Below are 24,574 nucleotides of genomic sequence, written 5' to 3' on the forward strand. Positions count from 1 at the left end.
GTAGCAAGTGTCTGAGGTGTCTCTGAGCCCTGCGCCATGTCGGGGGTGGGGGTGGGAGGTCGGGGGGGGGGTGGAGGAGCAGGAGGAGGAGGAGGAGGAGGAGGTGGGAAGGGCCGTGGCCTGCAGTCGTGTTCCCGGGGTGGCTTCTTCCACAGGCTGCTTGGCCTGGGCTCCCTGCACCTGGGCCTTTGGAGGACTGGCCCTGTGCTTGCCAACGCTTCCCCTGCAGGGACCCAGAGCTGGGAGGTTGCATCTCTCAGCCCTGGGTCGGGCAGAGCCCCAGCGGGCCATGCCCACAACCTCTCTCAGCACGGGTCCCCCAGAAGGCTCCTTTGGGACCAGGATTCTCTTGCGGGTGACTCTTTAAGGTCTGGCCCCTGGATGGAGGGGCACCAGGAGTAGAGGAGCAGGAAGGGGAAGGGGGTGGCCGTGCGAGGGGACACTTTCAGGCCAAGTCCCAGCTTCAGCCTGATCCTCCTGGGAACCCCGGGGTGTACGTCACACCTCCTGGTTGTCCCGCTCTGAGACAAGGAGCCGGGCTTCGCATTCCCCCAGCAGCCAGTCGTGGGCTGAGGACACCTGGGGCGTTGGGAACTCCCTGGCTTCTCCTTGGCTTAACATCTGGAGCTGCTTGTGAATCGCGCCGCCACACACACCCGAGTGCAGGTGTCTTCTGCACAGACTGCGGGCCTCGCTCTTCTGAATGCCGCTAGCTCGCCACCCACCCACGGGTGAACCTGGTCAGGGTACTTTCTCTCGGGGGCAGACTCTGATCCTGGCGGGCTACCGGTGTCTCTGTTTGCTCGTTTCTTTCTTCCATTTCGGGAAAGGCTTCCTTACTGGGTGTGGAAATCTCCTATGCCTTTCCTCGCCTATTCTGTCAGCTTTAAAATTCTCTTTCAGTTGCCACCCTCACAGATGGATTAGGAAACTCTTTCCGGTGCACTCATTAGTGAAATGACCTCAATGAAGCTGGAATCCAATATCTAATCGCCGATTTTTAGCGAGTCCACACGCCAGGGGGGTCGGGGTCCAATGCAGCCCCGGCCAGGCCCAGGCCCCTTGGACTGGGCCACAGGAGGACACAGAGGAGGGTCCCGGCCCCCACGGTCGCGTTGCCGGCAGTTCTCCAAGGGCTTGGGCGTTTTCCAGAGGTAGGAGATGGAGGGGACTGATTTCTTCAGCGCCCCACTAACCACGCCACCCCACCCATGGGACACATCCCTAGAGAGAGAGAGAGACGCCCCATACACTCGCTCCCCTCCCCCATGCGCTGTGCCCCAGCCCGGGCCCGGGGGAATAGGCGGCAGCCCACCCACAGGGTGGGGGGCGCAGCTGAAAGGGGTTGTCGGGGAGGGCGGCCCCTGCCTGGGGTCAAAGGGCGGGCGACCCGCGCGTGCCCAATCGGCGGCGGCGGCGGCCACGAGCTGGGGGTGGGCCAGGCGAGGAGAGGAAGGGGGCTGGAAGGTCTCCACCTTGGCGAGTCCAGCCGTGGAGGCGCATCTTGTGTGAGTGTGAGTGAGTGAGTGTGAGTGTGAGTGTGTGTGTGTGTGTGTGTGTGTGTATAGAGAGACAGCCCCCCACCCCGGCCCGCCGCTCCCTGCCCGCCCCGCCCCGCCCCGCCTGTCACCCCCGTCCCTCGGAGCCCGCCGGACCCGGCCGGTGAACTCAACAGGCCCGCCCGGTGCGGGTCAGCGCCGGCGCGGGGCCTGGGGCGGGAGGAGGCGGCGGGGAAGCGCAGAGAGGCTCGGCTTCTTGAGCGGGGCAGGGGCGCCCTCCGCCGTCTAGGGCCACACCACCCTGAACGCGCCCGATCTCGTCTGGTCTCGGAAGCTAAGCAGGGTCGGGCCTGGTTAGTACTTGGATGGGAGACCGCCTGGGAATACCGGGTGCCGTAGGCTTCTTTTTTTTTTTTTTTTTTTTTTGTTTTGCCTCTTGTTCTGTCCCCTCTCTGGGAGCGAGGCGGCGGCCCGGGGCGGGGGTCACCCCCACCCTCAGCGCCCGCCGCGGTGCCTGGCGCCCCAGCCCGCACCGTGGGGCCTCCTCTTGTCCCAAGCCGCGACACCGCCGTCACGCGGCAGCATGCGTGGCTTCTGGACTGTCAGGTCTCAGACCAAAGGTCTGCTCCGTGGGAACCGACACGCTGGAGGAAACCTTGAGAGTCTGAGAGGGGAGGGAGTTCCAGAAGAAGGCCAGGATGTCATTTTGAGGGAGTATGTGACCAGAACTCGTCCCGTTGCTTTTGGGGTTCTATGGGCTACACGTAGGAATCTTTGGTGGTGGCACCTGATGTTGGGGGATCCGGAGTCACACCCAGACCTGCCCCACAGGCCTCCTTTTACTTTTCTCTTCGGATTCATTATGTTTAAAAAGTGTCTCTTATCTCTATGATTGCATTTTCTTTTCTCTCTCTTTTCAAGCAGATGATGGGAGTCCAAGTATTAAGGTGACATGTGTTGCCCGTGCCCCCCTCCCCCCTGTGTTCTTATTCATTAACCTCTGATGTTGTTCCAGCGTATTGTGGGGGTACCAATGTTAAGGTCGGGTACGTTGCCCTCTCCCAGCCTCCCCCCTCGGGTCAGAGCCTCAAGTGCGCCCATCCCCCAGTCGGTGCGCACCCACCCCATTCCTAATGGAGGTGTATGCCCATCCCCTCCCCCCACCCGCCCGACACCCACCCGATGAAGGTGATTCCTCTGTGTCCACTTGGGTGTCCGTCGGTTCGTACCCATTTGCTGGTGAGCGCGAGCACGTGGTGCTCGTGTGTCCATTCTTGGGCTACCTGGCTTACTGGAACGGGTTCCAGCTCTGGCCAGGAGAACCACGAGAGGTGCCCTCTCACCGCTGCTCCTCCTAGCTGAATAGCACTCCGTGGTGTCCACGCGCCACATTTCATTTACGCACTCGTGGGTCGATGGGCACTCGGGTCGCTTCCAGGTCTTTGCGATTGTGACTTGTGCCCTGACTCTAACCCTAACCCTTACCCAGCCCCGTCTCCTCCTCGGCCCCTGCCTGACTGACTCCTTCCCGCCCGGCCTGTCACCTGTCACCGTCCTCTGCCCCTGCCTGACACGCTCCTCCCCGCCCGGGCCGTCACCGTCCTCGGCCCCTGCCTGACGGGGCTCCTCCGTCGCCTGGGCCTTCCAAGGGCTTGGTGTGGACGCTGGTTCCAGGACGCCCTCCCAGGAACCCGGTAGCAGGGCGGCCGCAGCGTCTCGCGCCACCCAACCGTCCGCCGGCCGGCGGCCGTCGCTAAGTGGCCTGCGGGGGACGTGCCCCCACTGTGGGGCGGGCGCCCAGCCTGGTGTCTTCTCTGAGGCCCCGTGGCTGCTTTTCCCCCCCCGCAAGGGGAGAGCCGCGGAGGTGGGGACCGCCTCCTCGTGGGGACGTACACCCAGCTCTCCACGTCGGATTCCGGGGCTCTCTGTCCTGCCAGAAGGCCCAGCTGGCCTGCGGGTCCTTAGAGTGGCAAAAACATCCGAAAACTGAGATTGAGGGTCCGGTGGTTGTCTGCACTTTTGTGCTGGGCACCCCAGGGAGGCCCGGGGGCTGGCTGGACAACGCGGTCTGCTGAGCGGGGGGGGGGTTTGGAGGAGCAACTGATGCCCTTTGCACTTTGGGTAGCAAGTGTCTGAGGTGTCTCTGAGCCCTGCGCCATGTCGGGGGTGGGGGTGGGAGGTCGGGGGGGGGTGGAGGAGCAGGAGGAGGAGGAGGAGGAGGAGGTGGGAAGGGCCGTGGCCTGCAGTCGTGTTCCCGGGGTGGCTTCTTCCACAGGCTGCTTGGCCTGGGCTCCCTGCACCTGGGCCTTTGGAGGACTGGCCCTGTGCTTGCCAACGCTTCCCCTGCAGGGACCCAGAGCTGGGAGGTTGCATCTCTCAGCCCTGGGTCGGGCAGAGCCCCAGCGGGCCATGCCCACAACCTCTCTCAGCACGGGTCCCCCAGAAGGCTCCTTTGGGACCAGGATTCTCTTGCGGGTGACTCTTTAAGGTCTGGCCCCTGGATGGAGGGGCACCAGGAGTAGAGGAGCAGGAAGGGGAAGGGGGTGGCCGTGCGAGGGGACACTTTCAGGCCAAGTCCCAGCTTCAGCCTGATCCTCCTGGGAACCCCGGGGTGTACATCACACCTCCTGGTTGTCCCGCTCTGAGACAAGGAGCCGGGCTTCGCATTCCCCCAGCAGCCAGTCGTGGGCTGAGGACACCTGGGGCGTTGGGAACTCCCTGGCTTCTCCTTGGCTTAACATCTGGAGCTGCTTGGGAATCGCGCCGCCACACACACCCGAGTGCAGGTGTCTTCTGCACAGACTGCGGGCCTCGCTCTTCTGAATGCCGCTAGCTCGCCACCCACCCACGGGTGAACCTGGTCAGGGTACTTTCTCTCGGGGGCAGACTCTGATCCTGGCGGGCTACCGGTGTCTCTGTTTGCTCGTTTCTTTCTTCCATTTCGGGAAAGGCTTCCTTACTGGGTGTGGAAATCTCCTATGCCTTTCCTCGCCTATTCTGTCAGCTTTAAAATTCTCTTTCAGTTGCCACCCTCACAGATGGATTAGGAAACTCTTTCCGGTGCACTCATTAGTGAAATGACCTCAATGAAGCTGGAATCCAATATCTAATCGCCGATTTTTAGCGAGTCCACACGCCAGGGGTTCGGGGTCCAATGCAGCCCCGGCCAGGCCCAGGCCCCTTGGACTGGGCCACAGGAGGACACAGAGGAGGGTCCCGGCCCCCACGGTCGCGTTGCCGGCAGTTCTCCAAGGGCTTGGGCGTTTTCCAGAGGTAGGAGATGGAGTGGACTGATTTCTTCAGCGCCCCACTAACCACGCCACCCCACCCATGGGACACATCCCTAGAGAGAGAGAGAGACGCCCCATACACTCGCTCCCCTCCCCCATGCGCTGTGCCCCAGCCCGGGCCCGGGGGAATAGGCGGCAGCCCACCCACAGGGTGGGGGGCGCAGCTGAAAGGGGTTGTCGGGGAGGGCGGCCCCTGCCTGGGGTCAAAGGGCGGGCGACCCGCGCGTGCGCAATCGGCGGCGGCGGCGGCGGCGGCGGCGGCGGCCACGAGCTGGGGGTGGGCCAGGCGAGGAGAGGAAGGGGGCTGGAAGGTCTCCACCTTGGCGAGTCCAGCCGTGGAGGCGCATCTTGTGTGAGTGTGAGTGAGTGAGTGTGAGTGTGAGTGTGTGTGTGTGTGTGTGTGTGTGTATAGAGAGACAGCCCCCCACCCCGGCCCGCCGCTCCCTGCCCGCCCCGCCCCACCCCGCCTGTCACCCCCGTCCCTCGGAGCCCGCCGGACCCGGCCGGTGAACTCAACAGGCCCGCCCGGTGCGGGTCAGCGCCGGCGCGGGGCCTGGGGCGGGAGGAGGCGGCGGGAAAGCGCAGAGAGGCTCGGCTTCTTGAGCGGGGCAGGGGCGCCCTCCGCCGTCTAGGGCCACACCACCCTGAACGCGCCCGATCTCGTCTGGTCTCAGAAGCTAAGCAGGGTCGGGCCTGGTTAGTACTTGGATGGGAGACCGCCTGGGAATACCGGGTGCCGTAGGCTTCTTCTTTTTTTTTTTTTTTTTTTTTGTTTTGCCTCTTGTTCTGTCCCCTCTCTGGGAGCGAGGCGGCGGCCCGGGGCGGGGGTCACCCCCACCCTCAGCGCCCGCCGCGGTGCCTGGCGCCCCAGCCCGCACCGTGGGGCCTCCTCTTGTCCCAAGCCGCGACACCGCCGTCACGCGGCAGCATGCGTGGCTTCTGGACTGTCAGGTCTCAGACCAAAGGTCTGCTCCGTGGGAACCGACACGCTGGAGGAAACCTTGAGAGTCTGAGAGGGGAGGGAGTTCCAGAAGAAGGCCAGGATGTCATTTTGAGGGAGTATGTGACCAGAACTCGTCCCGTTGCTTTTGGGGTTCTATGGGCTACACGTAGGAATCTTTGGTGGTGGCACCTGATGTTGGGGGATCCGGAGTCACACCCAGACCTGCCCCACAGGCCTCCTTTTACTTTTCTCTTCGGATTCATTATGTTTAAAAAGTGTCTCTTATCTCTATGATTGCATTTTCTTTTCTCTCTCTTTTCAAGCAGATGATGGGAGTCCAAGTATTAAGGTGACATGTGTTGCCCGTGCCCCCCTCCCCCCTGTGTTCTTATTCATTAACCTCTGATGTTGTTCCAGCGTATTGTGGGGGTACCAATGTTAAGGTCGGGTACGTTGCCCTCTCCCAGCCTCCCCCCTCGGGTCAGAGCCTCAAGTGCGCCCATCCCCCAGTCGGTGCGCACCCACCCCATTCCTAATGGAGGTGTATGCCCATCCCCTCCCCCCACCCGCCCGACACCCACCCGATGAAGGTGATTCCTCTGTGTCCACTTGGGTGTCCGTCGGTTCGTACCCATTTGCTGGTGAGCGCGAGCACGTGGTGCTCGTGTGTCCATTCTTGGGCTACCTGGCTTACTGGAACGGGTTCCAGCTCTGGCCAGGAGAACCACGAGAGGTGCCCTCTCACCGCTGCTCCTCCTAGCTGAATAGCACTCCGTGGTGTCCACGCGCCACATTTCATTTACGCACTCGTGGGTCGATGGGCACTCGGGTCGCTTCCAGGTCTTTGCGATTGTGACTTGTGCCCTGACTCTAACCCTAACCCTTACCCAGCCCCGTCTCCTCCTCGGCCCCTGCCTGACTGACTCCTTCCCGCCCGGCCTGTCACCTGTCACCGTCCTCTGCCCCTGCCTGACACGCTCCTCCCCGCCCGGGCCGTCACCGTCCTCGGCCCCTGCCTGACGGGGCTCCTCCGTCGCCTGGGCCTTCCAAGGGCTTGGTGTGGACGCTGGTTCCAGGACGCCCTCCCAGGAACCCGGTAGCAGGGCGGCCGCAGCGTCTCGCGCCACCCAACCGTCCGCCGGCCGGCGGCCGTCGCTAAGTGGCCTGCGGGGGACGTGCCCCCACTGTGGGGCGGGCGCCCAGCCTGGTGTCTTCTCTGAGGCCCCGTGGCTGCTTTTCCCCCCCCGCAAGGGGAGAGCCGCGGAGGTGGGGACCGCCTCCTCGTGGGGACGTACACCCAGCTCTCCACGTCGGATTCCGGGGCTCTCTGTCCTGCCAGAAGGCCCAGCTGGCCTGCGGGTCCTTAGAGTGGCAAAAACATCCGAAAACTGAGATTGAGGGTCCGGTGGTTGTCTGCACTTTTGTGCTGGGCACCCCAGGGAGGCCCGGGGGCTGGCTGGACAACGCGGTCTGCTGGGCGGGGGGGGGTTTGGAGGAGCAACTGATGCCCTTTGCACTTTGGGTAGCAAGTGTCTGAGGTGTCTCTGAGCCCTGCGCCATGTCGGGGGTGGGGGTGGGAGGTCGGGGGGGGGGTGGAGGAGCAGGAGGAGGAGGAGGAGGAGGAGGTGGGAAGGGCCGTGGCCTGCAGTCGTGTTCCCGGGGTGGCTTCTTCCACAGGCTGCTTGGCCTGGGCTCCCTGCACCTGGGCCTTTGGAGGACTGGCCCTGTGCTTGCCAACGCTTCCCCTGCAGGGACCCAGAGCTGGGAGGTTGCATCTCTCAGCCCTGGGTCGGGCAGAGCCCCAGCGGGCCATGCCCACAACCTCTCTCAGCACGGGTCCCCCAGAAGGCTCCTTTGGGACCAGGATTCTCTTGCGGGTGACTCTTTAAGGTCTGGCCCCTGGATGGAGGGGCACCAGGAGTAGAGGAGCAGGAAGGGGAAGGGGGTGGCCGTGCGAGGGGACACTTTCAGGCCAAGTCCCAGCTTCAGCCTGATCCTCCTGGGAACCCCGGGGTGTACGTCACACCTCCTGGTTGTCCCGCTCTGAGACAAGGAGCCGGGCTTCGCATTCCCCCAGCAGCCAGTCGTGGGCTGAGGACACCTGGGGCGTTGGGAACTCCCTGGCTTCTCCTTGGCTTAACATCTGGAGCTGCTTGTGAATCGCGCCGCCACACACACCCGAGTGCAGGTGTCTTCTGCACAGACTGCGGGCCTCGCTCTTCTGAATGCCGCTAGCTCGCCACCCACCCACGGGTGAACCTGGTCAGGGTACTTTCTCTCGGGGGCAGACTCTGATCCTGGCGGGCTACCGGTGTCTCTGTTTGCTCGTTTCTTTCTTCCATTTCGGGAAAGGCTTCCTTACTGGGTGTGGAAATCTCCTATGCCTTTCCTCGCCTATTCTGTCAGCTTTAAAATTCTCTTTCAGTTGCCACCCTCACAGATGGATTAGGAAACTCTTTCCGGTGCACTCATTAGTGAAATGACCTCAATGAAGCTGGAATCCAATATCTAATCGCCGATTTTTAGCGAGTCCACACGCCAGGGGGGTCGGGGTCCAATGCAGCCCCGGCCAGGCCCAGGCCCCTTGGACTGGGCCACAGGAGGACACAGAGGAGGGTCCCGGCCCCCACGGTCGCGTTGCCGGCAGTTCTCCAAGGGCTTGGGCGTTTTCCAGAGGTAGGAGATGGAGGGGACTGATTTCTTCAGCGCCCCACTAACCACGCCACCCCACCCATGGGACACATCCCTAGAGAGAGAGAGAGACGCCCCATACACTCGCTCCCCTCCCCCATGCGCTGTGCCCCAGCCCGGGCCCGGGGGAATAGGCGGCAGCCCACCCACAGGGTGGGGGGCGCAGCTGAAAGGGGTTGTCGGGGAGGGCGGCCCCTGCCTGGGGTCAAAGGGCGGGCGACCCGCGCGTGCGCAATCGGCGGCGGCGGCGGGGGCGGCCACGAGCTGGGGGTGGGCCAGGCGAGGAGAGGAAGGGGGCTGGAAGGTCTCCACCTTGGCGAGTCCAGCCGTGGAGGCGCATCTTGTGTGAGTGTGAGTGAGTGAGTGTGAGTGTGAGTGTGTGTGTGTGTGTGTGTGTGTGTATAGAGAGACAGCCCCCCACCCCGGCCCGCCGCTCCCTGCCCGCCCCGCCCCGCCCCGCCTGTCACCCCCGTCCCTCGGAGCCCGCCGGACCCGGCCGGTGAACTCAACAGGCCCGCCCGGTGCGGGTCAGCGCCGGCGCGGGGCCTGGGGCGGGAGGAGGCGGCGGGGAAGCGCAGAGAGGCTCGGCTTCTTGAGCGGGGCAGGGGCGCCCTCCGCCGTCTAGGGCCACACCACCCTGAACGCGCCCGATCTCGTCTGGTCTCGGAAGCTAAGCAGGGTCGGGCCTGGTTAGTACTTGGATGGGAGACCGCCTGGGAATACCGGGTGCCGTAGGCTTCTTTTTTTTTTTTTTTTTTTTTTTGTTTTGCCTCTTGTTCTGTCCCCTCTCTGGGAGCGAGGCGGCGGCCCGGGGCGGGGGTCACCCCCACCCTCAGCGCCCGCCGCGGTGCCTGGCGCCCCAGCCCGCACCGTGGGGCCTCCTCTTGTCCCAAGCCGCGACACCGCCGTCACGCGGCAGCATGCGTGGCTTCTGGACTGTCAGGTCTCAGACCAAAGGTCTGCTCCGTGGGAACCGACACGCTGGAGGAAACCTTGAGAGTCTGAGAGGGGAGGGAGTTCCAGAAGAAGGCCAGGATGTCATTTTGAGGGAGTATGTGACCAGAACTCGTCCCGTTGCTTTTGGGGTTCTATGGGCTACACGTAGGAATCTTTGGTGGTGGCACCTGATGTTGGGGGATCCGGAGTCACACCCAGACCTGCCCCACAGGCCTCCTTTTACTTTTCTCTTCGGATTCATTATGTTTAAAAAGTGTCTCTTATCTCTATGATTGCATTTTCTTTTCTCTCTCTTTTCAAGCAGATGATGGGAGTCCAAGTATTAAGGTGACATGTGTTGCCCGTGCCCCCCTCCCCCCTGTGTTCTTATTCATTAACCTCTGATGTTGTTCCAGCGTATTGTGGGGGTACCAATGTTAAGGTCGGGTACGTTGCCCTCTCCCAGCCTCCCCCCTCGGGTCAGAGCCTCAAGTGCGCCCATCCCCCAGTCGGTGCGCACCCACCCCATTCCTAATGGAGGTGTATGCCCATCCCCTCCCCCCACCCGCCCGACACCCACCCGATGAAGGTGATTCCTCTGTGTCCACTTGGGTGTCCGTCGGTTCGTACCCATTTGCTGGTGAGCGCGAGCACGTGGTGCTCGTGTGTCCATTCTTGGGCTACCTGGCTTACTGGAACGGGTTCCAGCTCTGGCCAGGAGAACCACGAGAGGTGCCCTCTCACCGCTGCTCCTCCTAGCTGAATAGCACTCCGTGGTGTCCACGCGCCACATTTCATTTACGCACTCGTGGGTCGATGGGCACTCGGGTCGCTTCCAGGTCTTTGCGATTGTGACTTGTGCCCTGACTCTAACCCTAACCCTTACCCAGCCCCGTCTCCTCCTCGGCCCCTGCCTGACTGACTCCTTCCCGCCCGGCCTGTCACCTGTCACCGTCCTCTGCCCCTGCCTGACACGCTCCTCCCCGCCCGGGCCGTCACCGTCCTCGGCCCCTGCCTGACGGGGCTCCTCCGTCGCCTGGGCCTTCCAAGGGCTTGGTGTGGACGCTGGTTCCAGGACGCCCTCCCAGGAACCCGGTAGCAGGGCGGCCGCAGCGTCTCGCGCCACCCAACCGTCCGCCGGCCGGCGGCCGTCGCTAAGTGGCCTGCGGGGGACGTGCCCCCACTGTGGGGCGGGCGCCCAGCCTGGTGTCTTCTCTGAGGCCCCGTGGCTGCTTTTCCCCCCCCGCAAGGGGAGAGCCGCGGAGGTGGGGACCGCCTCCTCGTGGGGACGTACACCCAGCTCTCCACGTCGGATTCCGGGGCTCTCTGTCCTGCCAGAAGGCCCAGCTGGCCTGCGGGTCCTTAGAGTGGCAAAAACATCCGAAAACTGAGATTGAGGGTCCGGTGGTTGTCTGCACTTTTGTGCTGGGCACCCCAGGGAGGCCCGGGGGCTGGCTGGACAACGCGGTCTGCTGGGCGGGGGGGGGGTTTGGAGGAGCAACTGATGCCCTTTGCACTTTGGGTAGCAAGTGTCTGAGGTGTCTCTGAGCCCTGCGCCATGTCGGGGGTGGGGGTGGGAGGTCGGGGGGGGGGTGGAGGAGCAGGAGGAGGAGGAGGAGGAGGAGGTGGGAAGGGCCGTGGCCTGCAGTCGTGTTCCCGGGGTGGCTTCTTCCACAGGCTGCTTGGCCTGGGCTCCCTGCACCTGGGCCTTTGGAGGACTGGCCCTGTGCTTGCCAACGCTTCCCCTGCAGGGACCCAGAGCTGGGAGGTTGCATCTCTCAGCCCTGGGTCGGGCAGAGCCCCAGCGGGCCATGCCCACAACCTCTCTCAGCACGGGTCCCCCAGAAGGCTCCTTTGGGACCAGGATTCTCTTGCGGGTGACTCTTTAAGGTCTGGCCCCTGGATGGAGGGGCACCAGGAGTAGAGGAGCAGGAAGGGGAAGGGGGTGGCCGTGCGAGGGGACACTTTCAGGCCAAGTCCCAGCTTCAGCCTGATCCTCCTGGGAACCCCGGGGTGTACATCACACCTCCTGGTTGTCCCGCTCTGAGACAAGGAGCCGGGCTTCGCATTCCCCCAGCAGCCAGTCGTGGGCTGAGGACACCTGGGGCGTTGGGAACTCCCTGGCTTCTCCTTGGCTTAACATCTGGAGCTGCTTGGGAATCGCGCCGCCACACACACCCGAGTGCAGGTGTCTTCTGCACAGACTGCGGGCCTCGCTCTTCTGAATGCCGCTAGCTCGCCACCCACCCACGGGTGAACCTGGTCAGGGTACTTTCTCTCGGGGGCAGACTCTGATCCTGGCGGGCTACCGGTGTCTCTGTTTGCTCGTTTCTTTCTTCCATTTCGGGAAAGGCTTCCTTACTGGGTGTGGAAATCTCCTATGCCTTTCCTCGCCTATTCTGTCAGCTTTAAAATTCTCTTTCAGTTGCCACCCTCACAGATGGATTAGGAAACTCTTTCCGGTGCACTCATTAGTGAAATGACCTCAATGAAGCTGGAATCCAATATCTAATCGCCGATTTTTAGCGAGTCCACACGCCAGGGGTTCGGGGTCCAATGCAGCCCCGGCCAGGCCCAGGCCCCTTGGACTGGGCCACAGGAGGACACAGAGGAGGGTCCCGGCCCCCACGGTCGCGTTGCCGGCAGTTCTCCAAGGGCTTGGGCGTTTTCCAGAGGTAGGAGATGGAGTGGACTGATTTCTTCAGCGCCCCACTAACCACGCCACCCCACCCATGGGACACATCCCTAGAGAGAGAGAGAGACGCCCCATACACTCGCTCCCCTCCCCCATGCGCTGTGCCCCAGCCCGGGCCCGGGGGAATAGGCGGCAGCCCACCCACAGGGTGGGGGGCGCAGCTGAAAGGGGTTGTCGGGGAGGGCGGCCCCTGCCTGGGGTCAAAGGGCGGGCGACCCGCGCGTGCGCAATCGGCGGCGGCGGCGGCGGCGGCGGCGGCGGCCACGAGCTGGGGGTGGGCCAGGCGAGGAGAGGAAGGGGGCTGGAAGGTCTCCACCTTGGCGAGTCCAGCCGTGGAGGCGCATCTTGTGTGAGTGTGAGTGAGTGAGTGTGAGTGTGAGTGTGTGTGTGTGTGTGTGTGTGTGTATAGAGAGACAGCCCCCCACCCCGGCCCGCCGCTCCCTGCCCGCCCCGCCCCACCCCGCCTGTCACCCCCGTCCCTCGGAGCCCGCCGGACCCGGCCGGTGAACTCAACAGGCCCGCCCGGTGCGGGTCAGCGCCGGCGCGGGGCCTGGGGCGGGAGGAGGCGGCGGGAAAGCGCAGAGAGGCTCGGCTTCTTGAGCGGGGCAGGGGCGCCCTCCGCCGTCTAGGGCCACACCACCCTGAACGCGCCCGATCTCGTCTGGTCTCGGAAGCTAAGCAGGGTCGGGCCTGGTTAGTACTTGGATGGGAGACCGCCTGGGAATACCGGGTGCCGTAGGCTTCTTTTTTTTTTTTTTTTTTTTTTGTTTTGCCTCTTGTTCTGTCCCCTCTCTGGGAGCGAGGCGGCGGCCCGGGGCGGGGGTCACCCCCACCCTCAGCGCCCGCCGCGGTGCCTGGCGCCCCAGCCCGCACCGTGGGGCCTCCTCTTGTCCCAAGCCGCGACACCGCCGTCACGCGGCAGCATGCGTGGCTTCTGGACTGTCAGGTCTCAGACCAAAGGTCTGCTCCGTGGGAACCGACACGCTGGAGGAAACCTTGAGAGTCTGAGAGGGGAGGGAGTTCCAGAAGAAGGCCAGGATGTCATTTTGAGGGAGTATGTGACCAGAACTCGTCCCGTTGCTTTTGGGGTTCTATGGGCTACACGTAGGAATCTTTGGTGGTGGCACCTGATGTTGGGGGATCCGGAGTCACACCCAGACCTGCCCCACAGGCCTCCTTTTACTTTTCTCTTCGGATTCATTATGTTTAAAAAGTGTCTCTTATCTCTATGATTGCATTTTCTTTTCTCTCTCTTTTCAAGCAGATGATGGGAGTCCAAGTATTAAGGTGACATGTGTTGCCCGTGCCCCCCTCCCCCCTGTGTTCTTATTCATTAACCTCTGATGTTGTTCCAGCGTATTGTGGGGGTACCAATGTTAAGGTCGGGTACGTTGCCCTCTCCCAGCCTCCCCCCTCGGGTCAGAGCCTCAAGTGCGCCCATCCCCCAGTCGGTGCGCACCCACCCCATTCCTAATGGAGGTGTATGCCCATCCCCTCCCCCCACCCGCCCGACACCCACCCGATGAAGGTGATTCCTCTGTGTCCACTTGGGTGTCCGTCGGTTCGTACCCATTTGCTGGTGAGCGCGAGCACGTGGTGCTCGTGTGTCCATTCTTGGGCTACCTGGCTTACTGGAACGGGTTCCAGCTCTGGCCAGGAGAACCACGAGAGGTGCCCTCTCACCGCTGCTCCTCCTAGCTGAATAGCACTCCGTGGTGTCCACGCGCCACATTTCATTTACGCACTCGTGGGTCGATGGGCACTCGGGTCGCTTCCAGGTCTTTGCGATTGTGACTTGTGCCCTGACTCTAACCCTAACCCTTACCCAGCCCCGTCTCCTCCTCGGCCCCTGCCTGACTGACTCCTTCCCGCCCGGCCTGTCACCTGTCACCGTCCTCTGCCCCTGCCTGACACGCTCCTCCCCGCCCGGGCCGTCACCGTCCTCGGCCCCTGCCTGACGGGGCTCCTCCGTCGCCTGGGCCTTCCAAGGGCTTGGTGTGGACGCTGGTTCCAGGACGCCCTCCCAGGAACCCGGTAGCAGGGCGGCCGCAGCGTCTCGCGCCACCCAACCGTCCGCCGGCCGGCGGCCGTCGCTAAGTGGCCTGCGGGGGACGTGCCCCCACTGTGGGGCGGGCGCCCAGCCTGGTGTCTTCTCTGAGGCCCCGTGGCTGCTTTTCCCCCCCCCCCGCAAGGGGAGAGCCGCGGAGGTGGGGACCGCCTCCTCGTGGGGACGTACACCCAGCTCTCCACGTCGGATTCCGGGGCTCTCTGTCCTGCCAGAAGGCCCAGCTGGCCTGCGGGTCCTTAGAGTGGCAAAAACATCCGAAAACTGAGATTGAGGGTCCGGTGGTTGTCTGCACTTTTGTGCTGGGCACCCCAGGGAGGCCCGGGGGCTGGCTGGACAACGCGGTCTGCTGGGCGGGGGGGGGGGTTTGGAGGAGCAACTGATGCCCTTTGCACTTTGGGTAGCAAGTGTCTGAGGTGTCTCTGAGCCCTGCGCCATGTCGGGGGTGGGGGTGGGAGGTCGGGGGGGGGGTGGAGGAGCAGGAGGAGGAGGAGGAGGAGGAGGTGGGAAGGGCCGTGGCCTGCAGTCGTGTTCCCGGGGTGGCTTCTTCCACAGGCTGCTTGGCCTGGGCTCCCTGCACCTGGGCCTTTGGAGGACTGGCCCTGTGCTTGCCAACGCTTCCCCTGCAGGGACCCAGAGCTGGGAGGTTGCATCTCTCAGCCCTGGGTCGGGCAGAGCCCCAGCGGGCCATGCCCACAACCTCTCTCAGCACGGGTCCCCCAGAAGGCTCCTTTGGGACCAGGATTCTCTTGCGGGTGACTCTTTAAGGTCTGGCCCCTGGATGGAGGGGCACCAGGAGTAGAGGAGCAGGAAGGGGAAGGGGGTGGCCGTGCGAGGGGACACTTTCAGGCCAAGTCCCAGCTTCAGCCTGATCCTCCTGGGAACCCCGGGGTGTACGTCACACCTCCTGGTTGTCCCGCTCTGAGACAAGGAGCCGGGCTTCGCATTCCCCCAGCAGCCAGTCGTGGGCTGAGGACACCTGGGGCGTTGGGAACTCCCTGGCTTCTCCTTGGCTTAACATCTGGAGCTGCTTGGGAATCGTGCCGCCACACACACCCGAGTGCAGGTGTCTTCTGCACAGACTGCGGGCCTCGCTCTTCTGAATGCCGCTAGCTCGCCACCCACCCACGGGTGAACCTGGTCAGGGTACTTTCTCTCGGGGGCAGACTCTGATCCTGGCGGGCTACCGGTGTCTCTGTTTGCTCGTTTCTTTCTTCCATTTCGGGAAAGGCTTCCTTACTGGGTGTGGAAATCTCCTATGCCTTTCCTCGCCTATTCTGTCAGCTTTAAAATTCTCTTTCAGTTGCCACCCTCACAGATGGATTAGGAAACTCTTTCCGGTGCACTCATTAGTGAAATGACCTCAATGAAGCTGGAATCCAATATCTAATCGCCGATTTTTAGCGAGTCCACACGCCAGGGGGGTCGGGGTCCAATGCAGCCCCGGCCAGGCCCAGGCCCCTTGGACTGGGCCACAGGAGGACACAGAGGAGGGTCCCGGCCCCCACGGTCGCGTTGCCGGCAGTTCTCCAAGGGCTTGGGCGTTTTCCAGAGGTAGGAGATGGAGGGGACTGATTTCTTCAGCGCCCCACTAACCACGCCACCCCACCCATGGGACACATCCCTAGAGAGAGAGAGAGACGCCCCATACACTCGCTCCCCTCCCCCATGCGCTGTGCCCCAGCCCGGGCCCTGGGGAATAGGCGGCAGCCCACCCACAGGGTGGGGGGCGCAGCTGAAAGGGGTTGTCGGGGAGGGCGGCCCCTGCCTGGGGTCAAAGGGCGGGCGACCCGCGCGTGCGCAATCGGCGGCGGCGGCGGGGGCGGCCACGAGCTGGGGGTGGGCCAGGCGAGGAGAGGAAGGGGGCTGGAAGGTCTCCACCTTGGCGAGTCCAGCCGTGGAGGCGCATCTTGTGTGAGTGTGAGTGAGTGAGTGTGAGTGTGAGTGTGTGTGTGTGTGTGTGTGTGTGTATAGAGAGACAGCCCCCCACCCCGGCCCGCCGCTCCCTGCCCGCCCCGCCCCACCCCGCCTGTCACCCCCGTCCCTCGGAGCCCGCCGGACCCGGCCGGTGAACTCAACAGGCCCGCCCGGTGCGGGTCAGCGCTGGCGCGGGGCCTGGGGCGGGAGGAGGCGGCGGGAAAGCGCAGAGAGGCTCGGCTTCTTGAGCGGGGCAGGGGCGCCCTCCGCCGTCTAGGGCCACACCACCCTGAACGCGCCCGATCTCGTCTGGTCTCAGAAGCTAAGCAGGGTCGGGCCTGGTTAGTACTTGGATGGGAGACCGCCTGGGAATACCGGGTGCCGTAGGCTTCTTCTTTTTTTTTTTTTTTTTTTGTTTTGCCTCTTGTTCTGTCCCCTCTCTGGGAGCGAGGCGGCGGCCCGGGGCGGGGGTCACCCCCACCCTCAGCGCCCGCCGCGGTGCCTGGCGCCCCAGCCCGCACCGTGGGGCCTCCTCTTGTCCCAAGCCGCGACACCGCCGTCACGCGGCAGCATGCGTGGCTTCTGGACTGTCAGGTCTCAGACCAAAGGTCTGCTCCGTGGGAACCGACACGCTGGAGGAAACCTTGAGAGTCTGAGAGGGGAGGGAGTTCCAGAAGAAGGCCAGGATGTCATTTTGAGGGAGTATGTGACCAGAACTCGTCCCGTTGCTTTTGGGGTTCTATGGGCTACACGTAGGAATCTTTGGTGGTGGCACCTGATGTTGGGGGATCCGGAGTCACACCCAGACCTGCCCCACAGGCCTCCTTTTACTTTTCTCTTCGGATTCATTATGTTTAAAAAGTGTCTCTTATCTCTATGATTGCATTTTCTTTTCTCTCTCTTTTCAAGCAGATGATGGGAGTCCAAGTATTAAGGTGACATGTGTTGCCCGTGCCCCCCTCCCCCCTGTGTTCTTATTCATTAACCTCTGATGTTGTTCCAGCGTATTGTGGGGGTACCAATGTTAAGGTCGGGTACGTTGCCCTCTCCCAGCCTCCCCCCTCGGGTCAGAGCCTCAAGTGCGCCCATCCCCCAGTCGGTGCGCACCCACCCCATTCCTAATGGAGGTGTATGCCCATCCCCTCCCCCCACCCGCCCGACACCCACCCGATGAAGGTGATTCCTCTGTGTCCACTTGGGTGTCCGTCGGTTCGTACCCATTTGCTGGTGAGCGCGAGCACGTGGTGCTCGTGTGTCCATTCTTGGGCTACCTGGCTTACTGGAACGGGTTCCAGCTCTGGCCAGGAGAACCACGAGAGGTGCCCTCTCACCGCTGCTCCTCCTAGCTGAATAGCACTCCGTGGTGTCCACGCGCCACATTTCATTTACGCACTCGTGGGTCGATGGGCACTCGGGTCGCTTCCAGGTCTTTGCGATTGTGACTTGTGCCCTGACTCTAACCCTAACCCTTACCCAGCCCCGTCTCCTCCTCGGCCCCTGCCTGACTGACTCCTTCCCGCCCGGCCTGTCACCTGTCACCGTCCTCTGCCCCTGCCTGACACGCTCCTCCCCGCCCGGGCCGTCACCGTCCTCGGCCCCTGCCTGACGGGGCTCCTCCGTCGCCTGGGCCTTCCAAGGGCTTGGTGTGGACGCTGGTTCCAGGACGCCCTCCCAGGAACCCGGTAGCAGGGCGGCCGCAGCGTCTCGCGCCACCCAACCGTCCGCCGGCCGGCGGCCGTCGCTAAGTGGCCTGCGGGGGACGTGCCCCCACTGTGGGGCGGGCGCCCAGCCTGGTGTCTTCTCTGAGGCCCCGTGGCTGCTTTTCCCCCCCCGCAAGGGGAGAGCCGCGGAGGTGGGGACCGCCTCCTCGTGGGGACGTACACCCAGCTCTCCACGTCGGATTCCGGGGCTCTCTGTCCTGCCAGAAGGCCCAGCTGGCCTGCGGGTCCTTAGAGTGGCAAAAACATCCGAAAACTGAGATTGAGGGTCCGGTGGTTGTCTGCACTTTTGTGCTGGGCACCCCAGGGAGGCCCGGGGGCTGGCTGGACAACGCGGTCTGCTGGGCGGGGGGGGGGGTTTGGAGGAGCAACTGATGCCCTTTGCACTTTGGGTAGCAAGTGTCTGAGGTGTCTCTGAGCCCTGCGCCATGTCGGGGGTGGGGGTGGGAGGTCGGGGGGGGGGGGTGGAGGAGCAGGAGGAGGAGGAGGAGGAGGAGGTGGGAAGGGCCGTGGCCTGCAGTCGTGTTCCCGGGGTGGCTTCTTCCACAGGCTGCTTGGCCTGGGCTCCCTGCACCTGGGCCTTTGGAGGACTGGCCCTGTGCTTGCCAACGCTTCCCCTGCAGGGACCCAGAGCTGGGAGGTTGCATCTCTCAGCCCTGGGTCGGGCAGAGCCCCAGCGGGCCATGCCCACAACCTCTCTCAGCACGGGTCCCCCAGAAGGCTCCTTTGGGACCAGGATTCTCTTGCGGGTGACTCTTTAAGGTCTGGCCCCTGGATGGAGGGGCACCAGGAGTAGAGGAGCAGGAAGGGGAAGGGGGTGGCCGTGCGAGGGGACACTTTCAGGCCAAGTCCCAGCTTCAGCCTGATCCTCCTGGGAACCCCGGGGTGTACGTCACACCTCCTGGTTGTCCCGCTCTGAGACAAGGAGCCGGGCTTCGCATTCCCCCAGCAGCCAGTCGTGGGCTGAGGACACCTGGGGCGTTGGGAACTCCCTGGCTTCTCCTTGGCTTAACATCTGGAGCTGCTTGGGAATCGCGCCGCCACACACACCCGAGTGCAGGTGTCTTCTGCACAGACTGCGGGCCTCGCTCTTCTGAATGCCGCTAGCTCGCCACCCACCCACGGGTGAACCTGGTCAGGGTACTTTCTCTCGGGGGCAGACTCTGATCCTGGCGGGCTACCGGTGTCTCTGTTTGCTCGTTTCTTTCTTCCATTTCGGGAAAGGCTTCCTTACTGGGTGTGGAAATCTCCTATGCCTTTCCTCGCCTATTCTGTCAGCTTTAAAATTCTCTTTCAGTTGCCACCCTCACAGATGGATTAGGAAACTCTTTCCGGTGCACTCATTAGTGAAATGACCTCAATGAAGCTGGAATCCAATATCTAATCGCCGATTTTTAGCGAGTCCACACGCCAGGGGGGTCGGGGTCCAATGCAGCCCCGGCCAGGCCCAGGCCCCTTGGACTGGGCCACAGGAGGACACAGAGGAGGGTCCCGGCCCCCACGGTCGCGTTGCCGGCAGTTCTCCAAGGGCTTGGGCGTTTTCCAGAGGTAGGAGATGGAGGGGACTGATTTCTTCAGCGCCCCACTAACCACGCCACCCCACCCATGGGACACATCCCTAGAGAGAGAGAGAGACGCCCCATACACTCGCTCCCCTCCCCCATGCGCTGTGCCCCAGCCCGGGCCCGGGGGAATAGGCGGCAGCCCACCCACAGGGTGGGGGGCGCAGCTGAAAGGGGTTGTCGGGGAGGGCGGCCCCTGCCTGGGGTCAAAGGGCGGGCGACCCGCGCGTGCGCAATCGGCGGCGGCGGCGGCGGCGGCGGCGGCCACGAGCTGGGGGTGGGCCAGGCGAGGAGAGGAAGGGGGCTGGAAGGTCTCCACCTTGGCGAGTCCAGCCGTGGAGGCGCATCTTGTGTGAGTGTGAGTGAGTGAGTGTGAGTGTGAGTGTGTGTGTGTGTGTGTGTGTGTGTATAGAGAGACAGCCCCCCACCCCGGCCCGCCGCTCCCTGCCCGCCCCGCCCCGCCCCGCCTGTCACCCCCGTCCCTCGGAGCCCGCCGGACCCGGCCGGTGAACTCAACAGGCCCGCCCGGTGCGGGTCAGCGCCGGCGCGGGGCCTGGGGCGGGAGGAGGCGGCGGGGAAGCGCAGAGAGGCTCGGCTTCTTGAGCGGGGCAGGGGCGCCCTCCGCCGTCTAGGGCCACACCACCCTGAACGCGCCCGATCTCGTCTGGTCTCGGAAGCTAAGCAGGGTCGGGCCTGGTTAGTACTTGGATGGGAGACCGCCTGGGAATACCGGGTGCCGTAGGCTTCTTCTTTTTTTTTTTTTTTTTTTTTGTTTTGCCTCTTGTTCTGTCCCCTCTCTGGGAGCGAGGCGGCGGCCCGGGGCGGGGGTCACCCCCACCCTCAGCGCCCGCCGCGGTGCCTGGCGCCCCAGCCCGCACCGTGGGGCCTCCTCTTGTCCCAAGCCGCGACACCGCCGTCACGCGGCAGCATGCGTGGCTTCTGGACTGTCAGGTCTCAGACCAAAGGTCTGCTCCGTGGGAACCGACACGCTGGAGGAAACCTTGAGAGTCTGAGAGGGGAGGGAGTTCCAGAAGAAGGCCAGGATGTCATTTTGAGGGAGTATGTGACCAGAACTCGTCCCGTTGCTTTTGGGGTTCTATGGGCTACACGTAGGAATCTTTGGTGGTGGCACCTGATGTTGGGGGATCCGGAGTCACACCCAGACCTGCCCCACAGGCCTCCTTTTACTTTTCTCTTCGGATTCATTATGTTTAAAAAGTGTCTCTTATCTCTATGATTGCATTTTCTTTTCTCTCTCTTTTCAAGCAGATGATGGGAGTCCAAGTATTAAGGTGACATGTGTTGCCCGTGCCCCCCTCCCCCCTGTGTTCTTATTCATTAACCTCTGATGTTGTTCCAGCGTATTGTGGGGGTACCAATGTTAAGGTCGGGTACGTTGCCCTCTCCCAGCCTCCCCCCTCGGGTCAGAGCCTCAAGTGCGCCCATCCCCCAGTCGGTGCGCACCCACCCCATTCCTAATGGAGGTGTATGCCCATCCCCTCCCCCCACCCGCCCGACACCCACCCGATGAAGGTGATTCCTCTGTGTCCACTTGGGTGTCCGTCGGTTCGTACCCATTTGCTGGTGAGCGCGAGCACGTGGTGCTCGTGTGTCCATTCTTGGGCTACCTGGCTTACTGGAACGGGTTCCAGCTCTGGCCAGGAGAACCACGAGAGGTGCCCTCTCACCGCTGCTCCTCCTAGCTGAATAGCACTCCGTGGTGTCCACGCGCCACATTTCATTTACGCACTCGTGGGTCGATGGGCACTCGGGTCGCTTCCAGGTCTTTGCGATTGTGACTTGTGCCCTGACTCTAACCCTAACCCTTACCCAGCCCCGTCTCCTCCTCGGCCCCTGCCTGACTGACTCCTTCCCGCCCGGCCTGTCACCTGTCACCGTCCTCTGCCCCTGCCTGACACGCTCCTCCCCGCCCGGGCCGTCACCGTCCTCGGCCCCTGCCTGACGGGGCTCCTCCGTCGCCTGGGCCTTCCAAGGGCTTGGTGTGGACGCTGGTTCCAGGACGCCCTCCCAGGAACCCGGTAGCAGGGCGGCCGCAGCGTCTCGCGCCACCCAACCGTCCGCCGGCCGGCGGCCGTCGCTAAGTGGCCTGCGGGGGACGTGCCCCCACTGTGGGGCGGGCGCCCAGCCTGGTGTCTTCTCTGAGGCCCCGTGGCTGCTTTTCCCCCCCCGCAAGGGGAGAGCCGCGGAGGTGGGGACCGCCTCCTCGTGGGGACGTACACCCAGCTCTCCACGTCGGATTCCGGGGCTCTCTGTCCTGCCAGAAGGCCCAGCTGGCCTGCGGGTCCTTAGAGTGGCAAAAACATCCGAAAACTGAGATTGAGGGTCCGGTGGTTGTCTGCACTTTTGTGCTGGGCACCCCAGGGAGGCCCGGGGGCTGGCTGGACAACGCGGTCTGCTGGGCGGGGGGGGGGTTTGGAGGAGCAACTGATGCCCTTTGCACTTTGGGTAGCAAGTGTCTGAGGTGTCTCTGAGCCCTGCGCCATGTCGGGGGTGGGGGTGGGAGGTCGGGGGGGGGGTGGAGGAGCAGGAGGAGGAGGAGGAGGAGGAGGTGGGAAGGGCCGTGGCCTGCAGTCGTGTTCCCGGGGTGGCTTCTTCCACAGGCTGCTTGGCCTGGGCTCCCTGCACCTGGGCCTTTGGAGGACTGGCCCTGTGCTTGCCAACGCTTCCCCTGCAGGGACCCAGAGCTGGGAGGTTGCATCTCTCAGCCCTGGGTCGGGCAGAGCCCCAGCGGGCCATGCCCACAACCTCTCTCAGCACGGGTCCCCCAGAAGGCTCCTTTGGGACCAGGATTCTCTTGCGGGTGACTCTTTAAGGTCTGGCCCCTGGATGGAGGGGCACCAGGAGTAGAGGAGCAGGAAGGGGAAGGGGGTGGCCGTGCGAGGGGACACTTTCAGGCCAAGTCCCAGCTTCAGCCTGATCCTCCTGGGAACCCCGGGGTGTACGTCACACCTCCTGGTTGTCCCGCTCTGAGACAAGGAGCCGGGCTTCGCATTCCCCCAGCAGCCAGTCGTGGGCTGAGGACACCTGGGGCGTTGGGAACTCCCTGGCTTCTCCTTGGCTTAACATCTGGAGCTGCTTGGGAATCGCGCCGCCACACACACCCGAGTGCAGGTGTCTTCTGCACAGACTGCGGGCCTCGCTCTTCTGAATGCCGCTAGCTCGCCACCCACCCACGGGTGAACCTGGTCAGGGTACTTTCTCTCGGGGGCAGACTCTGATCCTGGCGGGCTACCGGTGTCTCTGTTTGCTCGTTTCTTTCTTCCATTTCGGGAAAGGCTTCCTTACTGGGTGTGGAAATCTCCTATGCCTTTCCTCGCCTATTCTGTCAGCTTTAAAATTCTCTTTCAGTTGCCACCCTCACAGATGGATTAGGAAACTCTTTCCGGTGCACTCATTAGTGAAATGACCTCAATGAAGCTGGAATCCAATATCTAATCGCCGATTTTTAGCGAGTCCACACGCCAGGGGGGTCGGGGTCCAATGCAGCCCCGGCCAGGCCCAGGCCCCTTGGACTGGGCCACAGGAGGACACAGAGGAGGGTCCCGGCCCCCACGGTCGCGTTGCCGGCAGTTCTCCAAGGGCTTGGGCGTTTTCCAGAGGTAGGAGATGGAGGGGACTGATTTCTTCAGCGCCCCACTAACCACGCCACCCCACCCATGGGACACATCCCTAGAGAGAGAGAGAGACGCCCCATACACTCGCTCCCCTCCCCCATGCGCTGTGCCCCAGCCCGGGCCCGGGGGAATAGGCGGCAGCCCACCCACAGGGTGGGGGGCGCAGCTGAAAGGGGTTGTCGGGGAGGGCGGCCCCTGCCTGGGGTCAAAGGGCGGGCGACCCGCGCGTGCGCAATCGGCGGCGGCGGCGGGGGCGGCCACGAGCTGGGGGTGGGCCAGGCGAGGAGAGGAAGGGGGCTGGAAGGTCTCCACCTTGGCGAGTCCAGCCGTGGAGGCGCATCTTGTGTGAGTGTGAGTGAGTGAGTGTGAGTGTGAGTGTGTGTGTGTGTGTGTGTGTGTATAGAGAGACAGCCCCCCACCCCGGCCCGCCGCTCCCTGCCCGCCCCGCCCCACCCCGCCTGTCACCCCCGTCCCTCGGAGCCCGCCGGACCCGGCCGGTGAACTCAACAGGCCCGCCCGGTGCGGGTCAGCGCCGGCGCGGGGCCTGGGGCGGGAGGAGGCGGCGGGAAAGCGCAGAGAGGCTCGGCTTCTTGAGCGGGGCAGGGGCGCCCTCCGCCGTCTAGGGCCACACCACCCTGAACGCGCCCGATCTCGTCTGGTCTCGGAAGCTAAGCAGGGTCGGGCCTGGTTAGTACTTGGATGGGAGACCGCCTGGGAATACCGGGTGCCGTAGGCTTCTTTTTTTTTTTTTTTTTTTTTTTGTTTTGCCTCTTGTTCTGTCCCCTCTCTGGGAGCGAGGCGGCGGCCCGGGGCGGGGGTCACCCCCACCCTCAGCGCCCGCCGCGGTGCCTGGCGCCCCAGCCCGCACCGTGGGGCCTCCTCTTGTCCCAAGCCGCGACACCGCCGTCACGCGGCAGCATGCGTGGCTTCTGGACTGTCAGGTCTCAGACCAAAGGTCTGCTCCGTGGGAACCGACACGCTGGAGGAAACCTTGAGAGTCTGAGAGGGGAGGGAGTTCCAGAAGAAGGCCAGGATGTCATTTTGAGGGAGTATGTGACCAGAACTCGTCCCGTTGCTTTTGGGGTTCTATGGGCTACACGTAGGAATCTTTGGTGGTGGCACCTGATGTTGGGGGATCCGGAGTCACACCCAGACCTGCCCCACAGGCCTCCTTTTACTTTTCTCTTCGGATTCATTATGTTTAAAAAGTGTCTCTTATCTCTATGATTGCATTTTCTTTTCTCTCTCTTTTCAAGCAGATGATGGGAGTCCAAGTATTAAGGTGACATGTGTTGCCCGTGCCCCCCTCCCCCCTGTGTTCTTATTCATTAACCTCTGATGTTGTTCCAGCGTATTGTGGGGGTACCAATGTTAAGGTCGGGTACGTTGCCCTCTCCCAGCCTCCCCCCTCGGGTCAGAGCCTCAAGTGCGCCCATCCCCCAGTCGGTGCGCACCCACCCCATTCCTAATGGAGGTGTATGCCCATCCCCTCCCCCCACCCGCCCGACACCCACCCGATGAAGGTGATTCCTCTGTGTCCACTTGGGTGTCCGTCGGTTCGTACCCATTTGCTGGTGAGCGCGAGCACGTGGTGCTCGTGTGTCCATTCTTGGGCTACCTGGC

General features: G+C 63.5%; 7 non-coding genes across 7 annotated transcripts; all 7 read left to right on the forward strand.

The window, feature by feature from the left end:
- Positions 1-1,782: 1,782 nt before the first annotated feature.
- Positions 1,783-1,901, forward strand: LOC142871271 (5S ribosomal RNA). Its single transcript, XR_012919523.1, has one exon. It is a non-coding gene; the product is annotated as a 5S ribosomal RNA (ribosomal RNA).
- Positions 1,902-5,415: 3,514 nt separating this feature from the next.
- LOC142871041 (5S ribosomal RNA) lies at positions 5,416-5,534 on the forward strand. The gene has a single exon (XR_012919387.1). It is a non-coding gene; the product is annotated as a 5S ribosomal RNA (ribosomal RNA).
- Positions 5,535-9,042: 3,508 nt separating this feature from the next.
- Positions 9,043-9,161, forward strand: LOC142871282 (5S ribosomal RNA). Its single transcript, XR_012919533.1, has one exon. It is a non-coding gene; the product is annotated as a 5S ribosomal RNA (ribosomal RNA).
- A 3,516-nt stretch (positions 9,162-12,677) lies between these two features.
- On the forward strand, positions 12,678-12,796 carry LOC142871293 (5S ribosomal RNA). The gene has a single exon (XR_012919543.1). It is a non-coding gene; the product is annotated as a 5S ribosomal RNA (ribosomal RNA).
- Positions 12,797-16,307: 3,511 nt separating this feature from the next.
- Positions 16,308-16,426, forward strand: LOC142871042 (5S ribosomal RNA). Its single transcript, XR_012919388.1, has one exon. It is a non-coding gene; the product is annotated as a 5S ribosomal RNA (ribosomal RNA).
- Positions 16,427-19,942: 3,516 nt separating this feature from the next.
- LOC142871304 (5S ribosomal RNA) lies at positions 19,943-20,061 on the forward strand. Its single transcript, XR_012919554.1, has one exon. It is a non-coding gene; the product is annotated as a 5S ribosomal RNA (ribosomal RNA).
- A 3,507-nt stretch (positions 20,062-23,568) lies between these two features.
- Positions 23,569-23,687, forward strand: LOC142871315 (5S ribosomal RNA). Its single transcript, XR_012919565.1, has one exon. It is a non-coding gene; the product is annotated as a 5S ribosomal RNA (ribosomal RNA).
- Positions 23,688-24,574: the final 887 nt, after the last annotated feature.

Source organism: Microcebus murinus, chromosome 5, assembly GCF_040939455.1.
Source record: "Microcebus murinus isolate Inina chromosome 5, M.murinus_Inina_mat1.0, whole genome shotgun sequence".
In the NCBI taxonomy this organism is placed as follows: Eukaryota; Metazoa; Chordata; class Mammalia; order Primates; family Cheirogaleidae; genus Microcebus; species Microcebus murinus.